The sequence below is a fragment of the Mus musculus genome, chromosome 8 (assembly GCF_000001635.26).
Source record: "Mus musculus strain C57BL/6J chromosome 8, GRCm38.p6 C57BL/6J".
NCBI classification, from domain to species: Eukaryota; Metazoa; Chordata; class Mammalia; order Rodentia; family Muridae; genus Mus; species Mus musculus.
This window is the reverse complement of record NC_000074.6, coordinates 116,912,016-116,921,604: the sequence shown is the minus strand read 5'-3', so window position 1 is coordinate 116,921,604 and position 9,589 is coordinate 116,912,016. Positions and strand designations below refer to the sequence as shown.

At 45.9% G+C, this 9,589-nt stretch overlaps 1 protein-coding gene across 3 annotated transcripts in view; it reads left to right on the top strand.

Annotated features, from left to right (window-relative positions):
* Positions 1-9,589, top strand: part of Cmc2 (COX assembly mitochondrial protein 2) — a 55,638-nt gene that overhangs the window by 22,718 nt on the left and 23,331 nt on the right. Inside the window, exon 1 of one of the 3 annotated variants that reach the window (NM_026844.3) lies at positions 169-254. The exons of 1 other annotated variant lie outside the window; for it this stretch is intronic. The gene's annotated coding sequence lies outside the window, so the exon portion shown is untranslated. Of the gene's footprint in view, positions 1-168; positions 255-2,643; positions 2,846-9,589 lie in introns of those variants that run through there. One more of the 3 variants, XM_011248485.2, reaches the window with a different exon arrangement.

Here is a 9,589-nt window from a genome sequence, read left to right as displayed (position 1 = left end):
AGACAGGATCATGTAAATATAATTGTTCTCCGTCTCGAATTCCACCTGGCAGTCATCTCTGTGTGCTGTCCCCGCCGAGCCCCGGTGGGATGGCCCTAGATCCCCCTCAGCATGGGACAGTGGACCGGTCCAGGCGGAGCGATGCATGCAGGATGACGCATGCGCGGAGCGTCGGTGCTTGCAAGTCCTAAGGGAGCTGCGGGCTCCGTGTCGGTGACTTCTCTTTCTGTGCTTCTTGTAGGGGCTGAGTGACGGTGAGTGTCGGGTGTCCTTCAGCCTCCGGGCATCTGGCTGCCTGTGGCGGAAGGACGCGGCTCTTTAGCTTCCCACGCCGCGCTAGGTTCACCCATGTCCCTGCCCTTGGACCTTTACTAGGAACACTCTTCTTGGTGAGCCGCGGGCATGAGCTGTCACACTGCTGAGATCTGCCCGCCGCTCGCTGGCATTGCGACCTTGGGCGCGCGCCTGGTCGAGTGCGCGTACCCTGCTGCAAAACTTTGGAGATGCGTGACACTGAGGGCGCATTGAGCTAACTGTTCTGGCTGATAACTAATCTAGGGAGCTGCCGTCAAAAGTTTCTTTACTGAAAAGTCACTGGACTGGCTGGTGATGTGGGTATCTGTAAAGATCCCCCACGGTACACTTGACAAGGAAAGTAATGTTTAGGGTCCGTTAGATAGGCTTCGAGGACGACTGTGAGTGTTTTCACAATAGATGTATTAGAAGCCTCTGTTAAAACTTCTCGAAATCAAACAAAACCCCAGGCAAGGAGGGTAGGATGGTTTGCTTCAATCTCAGCTCTGGGGAGGTGGTGGAGGCAAGAATCAGGAATTCAAGGTCACCCTCAGCAACATAAGGAATTTGAGGCTACACTAGACCCTGTGTTAGTAACAAAACCCACTTTAAATGTATGCAACTTTGCCTTGGCAAAGGGATTCTCTTGACATCTTTTCTGTCTTGTACATCCAGGCCTTGGTATTTGGTTGATCGAAGTGAAAATACGCCTCTCCATTTTCAGTGTTAAATGTCAACATTCAGCAGACATTTATTTCTTTTTTCCTCTAAAATTTCCCTGGTCTTAGCAGACTACTTACCTGCCTACCTGGCACTAGTAGGAGATTGTTCCAGAATGATGCAGAGGAGGCCTATTCTTTTTTTTTTTTTTTTTTTTTTTGGTTTTTCGAGACAGGGTTTTTCTGTGTAGCCCTGGCTGTCCTGGAACTCGCTTTGTAGACCAGGCTGGCCTTGAACTCAGAAATCCGCCTGCCTCTGCCTCCCAAGTGCTGGGATCAAAGGCGTGCGCCACCACGCCCGGCAGAGGCCTATTCTTTTGAGAAGCAGTTTTAAGGTGATAGTTGAGAAATGATCATGTGTGTGTGTGTGTGTGTGTGTGTGTGTGCGTGTGTGTGCGTGCACGCCTGCCTGTCAGAAGATGCTCACTGGAGTTAGTTTTCTCCTTCCACCATGTGTGTTTTGAAGATTGAATTCAAGTCCTCATGCACTTGCTGGCCTTAATTAGTGTGTATTTTTGTATGTGTCTGTTTTGGGATTGGGCCTGACCTCAGTCCAGCCAACCCTCATGCTCTATGTCTATATCTGCCTTACGGATTTGAGACCTGCTTTCTCCTTAACTGTGTTAGCTTGCTGTTTTGGCTAGGTTGGCTAGCCATGAGAACCTTCTTGGGGTCTGCCTGACCCGATCTCCGCAATAAGGGGTGCAGACACCTAAGGCACAGCAAGAGCTTTACCCACCAAACATCTCTCCAGCTCCTTGCTTATTTTAAACTATTAGGAATGGCAACTGTAGTGTAAGTTTCTTTCTTGGGCAGCCAGAATAGCAAAATCTCTCTAAAAGAAATACAGATGGCGTTAAAATATAGGGATGTCACCTCTTATAATACCTTCTCTTATCAGCACGCATTTCCTCATACTAGAGTCACTCTATTTAAAAATGTGCTTCCTGGCGCTAAAGCAAGGGATTTGTTCCATAAGGTTGCGTGTTTAGGACTTAGGTTAAATAGAGTTCTTCTTGCCAAGAGTGGAAGAAAACAAAATTAACATTTTATTCTTTGAAACAGCCATCCAGGATAAGCAGTGAGAAAAGCCCATTTTCGTTTCTCAGTTAAAAATAAAATGAAAACAATTTTTCTTTTTTTCTTTTTTCTGGCTAGCACTGTAGTAATATACAAAGTTTAAAAACTTTTGTCATGATGGGAAGAAAATACATGTAGTTATGTGTGTTTGTTTGTCTATGATACACATATATAGATTATTGGCCAAATGCTTTCTCAAGTACAGATACTTATTAAATTGTGGTAGGATTATGTCCAGATAAATGCACTGTAAGTTCAAAACTTCATTTAAAGGGCACGGTAAGGCCAAATTGCAATGGCCGATGCTTGGTTAGCACTAGACATGGCCCTGGTTTGACCCTCAGCTCTGAAGAAACAATGTATTTGGTATACCTTATGGACTGAACACCATAGCTCTCCCTGGCTTATGTCACCGTGCCCAGAATGTGTAAGGTGGAGCAGAATCTTCTAACACAAACCCTCTTTTTAAATAAAATATCGCATATATTATGATACATAGATATGCTTTTTTCCAGATGTGAAAAGAATGTGGAAATAGAAAACACAGTGCTTCAAGGAATAATAGCCATCCAGTGTGCTGCAGCGCATACATTTCTCTACGCTGTGGGACTCACGAGCCAGGTGGTCACCAGTACCCAGCACCGTGAGAAAGCACTGGCCTGCACTGCTAGTTTATGAAAAGCTTAAGATTTGAACAGCAGGTCCTAAATGCATTTCATCGTTCTATGATAATGAAACCGAGAGATGATAAGGTGGGCCATCAGAAGTTGGAGACCATATGTCTGCTTTGCTAATTAAATAGCTCAGAGCATCTTAAGTTTGTGTTTGACCTATAAAGGAACAAATTTGAGGGCTGCTTGATCAAAATGTACAAAAATATTTTGACAAGTATGTTTCTGAAGTGAAATATTCAAGTCATTTTCTAGGTGGCAAATCTGTGTTTTCAGAAAATACAAGTGAGATGGAAACAAATTTAACTCCATTCTACGTTCTGTTAACTTATAGTACACAGGAGATGTTGGCACTCACTGCCATAACAGTGGCCGATGGCGTGCGTGGATGAATGATATCAAGCCGCATGCTTCTGAGGCACACATTTGTGTCATTGAAAGAACCTGTAGGGCTTGAGATGGCTCAGTGGTTAAGAGCACCGACTGCTCTTCCAGAGGTCTTGAGTTCAATTTTCATCAACCACATGGCGGCTCACAACCATCTGTAATGGAATCTAGTTTCTTCTTCTGGAGTTCATGAAAACAGAGCACTCATATATACATAAAGTAAATAATAATAATAATATAACCTGTAGTCAGTGCAGAGCAAACAAAATCTGAACTTGGATGTGTTTGCATTTTCCATTTCAAATACTTAGCTGGGTGGAACAGGTTGATTTATGGTCTCTAGCTGTGGTATAGGTGTATGTTTGGTAGTTTCTGAAGGTAGTGGTTAAAATTGCACCTTAAGGTAGTGGCTTTGCATTAGTTTTTTGGGAATTATTTATATAGGCTTTCTTTGGTATTTGTTGGAATTGAAGTGGGCAGTTTGTGAATAAATAAATACATATTTCTCAGCTTTTTTTTTAAATAGAAAAAATTGAAGTATAATGTGCATACCAAATTTGCCCACTGAAGTGAGTTTAGCGATTTTTGTCCATTTGTAGAATTGTGCAGCCATTACCAGGACCTAGTTTTAGAACATTTTAATCACTTTAAGAAGTTTGTTTATGTCCACTTACAAACTAACCCTCATTTTCACCTTTATTCCTAATCAACCAGTGGTTTGGTGTCTGTTTCTGTGAACACGAATGTGACCTTTTGTAAACATTGTCTCATCGTGTAGTCCCTGGTGTCCACTTTCCTCCAGGATAGGGCTTTTCATCATGACTAGAGCACGCAGCTAGTGAGTCTCTAGAATACAGTTAGGCCACAGTGGTTTATATGTTTAGCTGGTTAATTAGAAACTGGGTGGCTTTACATTCCCAGCCCTAACTCTGAAGATAATGCTCCCAGCCAGAGGTCTTTAATTCCAGCCTTTGGAGGCTGAGGCCTGCAGATCTCTCAGATCAAGGCCAGTCTGGTTTACATTGTGAGTTCCAAACCAACCAGGGCTGCCTGGTAAGACCCTATGTAAAAAAAGAAACATTGTAATAATAAAAGAATACTGCTTTTGCATATGTTCACATAGGGCTTAGTGTGAGGTTAGGCTTTTCTTTCTCGGGCAGATACCCAGGTATGAGCTGCAGAAGGGTGTGTCCTACTTTATCTAGATCATCTCTCCTCCCCCTAACCCTGCTTGGTATTGTCTGGCTTCTGATACAGAGGTAGTTCACCTTAGAGTGCTGCAGAAACTGCCGCAGAAACCCGCTGCTGGATGTTGCCTTCGTCCTCTCCCTGGCTGAAGGTGTGGTGTCTTGATGGCAGGTCGCAGCGCCTGGCCATAGCTCAGGGACACAGGGAAAACTCTACATTATCCGTGTTGCCTGTGCTTTTGGATATTGCGGTTTGGCATCCCATCATGTCTACAAAATGTCCTTCTGTGGTGTCCTGCTCCTGGTGGGAAGAAAACAAGGAAGGTGATTAAAGATGAAACTCCAAATAATTGCCCAGCATGAAGGTGGCCAGCCAGTGACGGTCATCCCCCATGAGTCAGGAGTTTCCCAGTCCACAGTCTCAGCCATCTTGAAGGATGAGGGGATTGGTGGGGCTGTAAAATCATCACTGTTCACGTTGTTAAGTCTGCCATTGTCACTAGGAGAGCTGGACCGATCAAGGATACAGAGAAACGATTTGTGGGCTGGACAGAAGGGCATGTGCAGCGCTTGCCACTCAGCCTGCTGAGGAGCCGGGCTGAGCCTTCCACACTGCTCCTACATATACCCAGATGTTTACAGCAGGACATGGGCGATTCCTGTGCTTCCAAAAGCAACACAGTTTTCATACTCTTAAGGTCCGTGGTGGGGCAGTAGCTGCTGATGTTGACTGCTGAAGCTTTCAAGGAAACATTGCATAGGGTAATTGTGGATTAGAAATACTTACCAGAACAGATATTTAATGTTGATGAAACCAGCTCGTTCTGGAAACATATCCCAGGGAGTGCATATACTCACCCGGAGTGCAGGATAATCCTGGGATTCAAAGGCCAGGTAACTCTATTGCCATAACAAGAAAGCAGATGACATGAGCTGTGTTGAAGGATTGCTTCCTGAACTGTTTCATTCTACAAGCCAGAGGTATCGTAGGCAAAGCAGCATCCCGTTCACTGTCCTTCTGATCCCAGACGATGCTCCCGACATCGATGGCACATGGTTGACATGTGTCCTGATGGGAGAGTGTTGTGCCTGCCACTGAACACCATCATGCTGTTTCCACCAGTGGACGATGGCGCGATAGCTACTTTTGAAGCACACAGTTCATACCAGGCATTTGCTAAGACTGAGGAAGCAGTGGAGTTTTTCCAAGTACTCCTCGTGTTTTGGAAAGGTGTCACTATCCAGTGTGCTATCTGGAATATTGCTGCTGCGTGGGGAGAAGTCACCCAGCAGTACATGAACGGCCTCTGGAAGAGCGTTCTGAAGATGTATGTGAGTCCACTGAAAGGCTTTGACGAAGATGCTGTTGATATCGCCAGTAACAAGACATTAGCTCTAGGGAAGCTGCTGGGATTGACATCAATGAGGAAGAGATTCATGAGATCGTCAGGACGAAGAGCTGATGGACCTGCAGGAAGAAGGAAGGAAAGCGGTTGAAGTGGAGGAAGAAGTTATCAAGTCTAAGGCACCAAAAAAGTTCACAGCCAGGGAACTGGCAGGAGCATCTGCTACCAGCCGGGTCATGCAGATGCTAGAAGACGCGGACAACCATCGTGAGAGATTTGTGAATGCTGACAGGATAGGCTGATACAGGATGCTCTTGTGTGCTGGAGAGAAATACATCACAAAACCCAGAAAGTGGGAAGTCAAACTTGGCATTTCCCTGGAAAATATGTTTACTAAGCCAGCATGCATCATTGCCTCTGCCTTCCACAGGCTTTTCTTGAGCCTCTCAATCCCACAGTTCAGTGCTGCAGACTCTGCTGTAAGCAAGCGCAGTGGGCTTGCTTGTCTATGTTAGTGGTGAGCATCTACAAAGCCTTTGGGTTTTCACTGTCAGTACAACCTTCAGTGGTATTTGAGGTAATCGGTACTGCATTAGAAATTAGTCTTAAGTTTTTACTTTTATGTAAATGTGCACATGCCTGTGTTGTTGTGTGTATGTTTGAATGTAGGGTCTGTGGAGTCCAGGGGCGACATCAGATCTTCTGGAGCTGAACTTCCTACATGGTTGGGAACCACCTCATGTGGATGCTGGGAACTGAACCCAGGACCTCTGGAAGAGCGTGGGCTCTTGTGCTGAGTATATTTTTTACGGACTTCATAAACTTAACTATTCTTATATCGTAGAAGTATTTCTTCAGGTCTTGCCCCTCTAATGAATCTTACAGATTGGATTGTTTTACTGAATTGTAGACCTTTTTGCATTCTTAGATAACAGTCTACAAATCTCTTTGTGGTTTCTTTGTTTGAATAGATTGTAGTTTCTAGTGTAGTTTTAGGTTTGTAGTGAAACTGATCAGAAATTACAGAGATTCTACCTGTACCCTGTGTTTCTTCAACCTGTGCAGAGCTGTCAGAGTCTGGAACCTAGAGCTGTAAGTGTGGTCTAGCTGATGACACGGGTCACACCATTACCACCTGTCTTAGGGTTTTATTTCTGTGAACAGACACTATGGCCAGGGCAACTCTTATAAGGACAACATTTAATTGGGGCTGGCTCACAGGTTCAAAGATTCTGTCCATTATCATCTAGATGGGGAACTTGGTAGCATCCAGGCAGGCATGGTGTTGGAGCTGCTGAGAGTTCTACATCTTCATCTGAAGGAGCCTAGGAGAAGACTGGCTTCCAGGCAACTAGGATGAGGGTATTAAAGCCCACGCCCACAGTGACACACCTACTCCAACAAGGCCACACCTCCAAGTAGTGCCACTCCTTGGGCCAAGCATATATAAACCATCACACCACCCCAGTGGTGGGGGATGGGGGGGGACCAAGATTTAATGTTTTAAAATTATATTTATTTATTTTTTTTATGTTGCCACATCTAGGACAGCTGCAGGGACAGACCTGACTGGGGAGATTAGGGGCTAAGGAAAAGACAGACGACACACAAACAGGAAAGCTGGGTCAGGTGGTCTGGGCTTTTAGCTGGAGAGATAGCAAGCACCCTCCCCAACTCAGCTTGCTTATTGTGCAGAGTTGAACAGGGCAGTGGGGTTATTGCCTACAGCTGAATCAAGGAAGACAGTGGGTTACTGCATGCAGATAAGCAGACGGAGTTAATAGAAGACAGCTGGATCCAGGAGACAGGTTTAGCTGATCTCTGTAGGAGCACTGTCTGTAGGGGAGGTGGGGTGGAGGAGAAAGCTGTGATGAACATTTCTTTACACACTAGCAATATCCACACACAGACCAGAGGGGAAGGCTTTGCCATTTTCTCCATGGGTCTGAGGGTCTGGAGTCCTTGATGCGGCCGTGACTATGTCAGTAAAACACATTTACCTGGGACTCAGCTCACTCAAGGCTGCTTCTGCTTGCTATAGTGTGTGTATGTGTGTGGGTGGGCACATGCGTGCTGTGGTGCTTGTGTGGCTTCTGAGAGTTAGCCACATATGAGTCCGGGGGACTGAAACTCAGTGCAGAGTTTCAAGTGCAGAGCCACCTTGCCAGCCTGGGACTTTTTATTTTCTTAACTGGGTTCTCTACAGTGCAAAAGATTTTAATTTTCGTGAGATAATCAAAATATTTTTTCATGGATGATCCTTTGATTCATCTAAGAACTCTTTGCCTAATGAAATGTCTTGCTTTTTGGTTTTTTCTTTCCTTCCCTTCAGTGTAGTGAAATATGCTTAACGCAGAATGTGCCATCTGACCCATTTCCAGGAGTGGTATTGACCAGGTGAACGGGGGCTTAGAACACTGACTGCTCTTCCAGAGGTCCTGAGTGCAAATCCCAGCAACCACATGGTGGCTCACAGCCATCTGTAGTGGGATCTGACACCCTCTTCTGGTGTGTCTGAAGACAGCTACAGTGTACACATATACATAAAAAACCAAAACCCAGGTGCATGTAGTATGGCGGCCACCACCGTCTTCCACGGCACCTTTCTGTGTGTGTCTGCAAAGGGACTGCCTCTTCCACAGCTCCCATGTCCTCAGCCTAGCAGCTCCTGCTTTATGTCTGCATGTGGACGAAGGATTTCAGGGGACGCCATCGTCACTGCGGGGTGTGGTTTGGTTTTGCTTTGAGAATGTTTTCTTCAGCTTTATATCCCCAACCCCATCCCTGTCGCGGCAAATAGTGACTTTCCTCGTAAGGCTCAATGGTAGTCCAGTGTTGTGGCCGAGGGAGAGCTTGTCTGTTTGTCTGGCTGGACATTTGGTTTTTGTTTTTGCTCTTGGGAGTGATCTGTGCATGTGGGTATCTTGGTCTCTCCTCAAGAGCCTGCCTGCACTTCTTTGAAGGGTATTTCTAAGTGTGGAATTACTAGGTCATATAGTAATTATTTTAAATTTTCCCTTAAAACATTTCTTTTCTATGAATAAGGGATTGCCCTGCGTAAGGCTTGTGCAGTGCTTGCAGAGGACAGAAGCTGGCATTGGGACCCCCAGAACTAGTGTTAGGTGCTTGTGAGCTGCCCTGTGGGTTCTGGGTCCTCTGCAAGAGCAGGTAAGTGAACCGCTGGCTCTTCTCTCTCCCGTTTTGAGACAGTCCTGCTATGTGGCCTAGGTTTTCCTCAGATTTGTCGTGAACTGTGTCAGACTGGCCTTAAGCTTGTTTCTCCTGCCTCTGCCTCCTGAGTGCTGAGGTGGCAGGACCGGGCCCCTGTGGTGTAGTCGGAATGGCTACATGACTCACTGTGTTCTCATGTGGCCGCACCATTTTACAGGACATCAGCGGTGCACAAGGCCTCCAGTCTCCCAGTTTCTTTGCAGCCCCTCCAATACTTGTATTGTCTTTTACTTTGAAAAGATGATTTAGCCTGGCAGTGGTGGCGCACGCCTTTAATCCCAGCACAGGGGAGGCAGAGGCAGGCGGTCTCTGCAAGTTAGAAGCCAGCCTGGTCTACAAATCAAGTCCAGAGCAGCAGGGGCTGGTAACCCAGAGAAACCCTGTTTCAAAACAGGAAAGGAAAGACGAGACGTGTGTGTGTGTGTGTGTGTGTGTGTGTGTGTGTATCTGTATATCTGTGTGTGTGTGCCAGTGTGTGTCTATGCAGGTGCCTTGGAGGACAGAAGAGGTGCTGTAGTTATGGGGTTGGGAGCTGCCTGGTATGGGTGCTGGGAAGAAACTCCAGTTCTGGAGGGGGACAGCAAGCTCTTACCTCTTACCTCTGACTACTGAGCCATCTCTCAGCACCCTCTTCCCTCCCCACCCCTCAGCTTTCTTTTTGTTTGTTTGTTTGT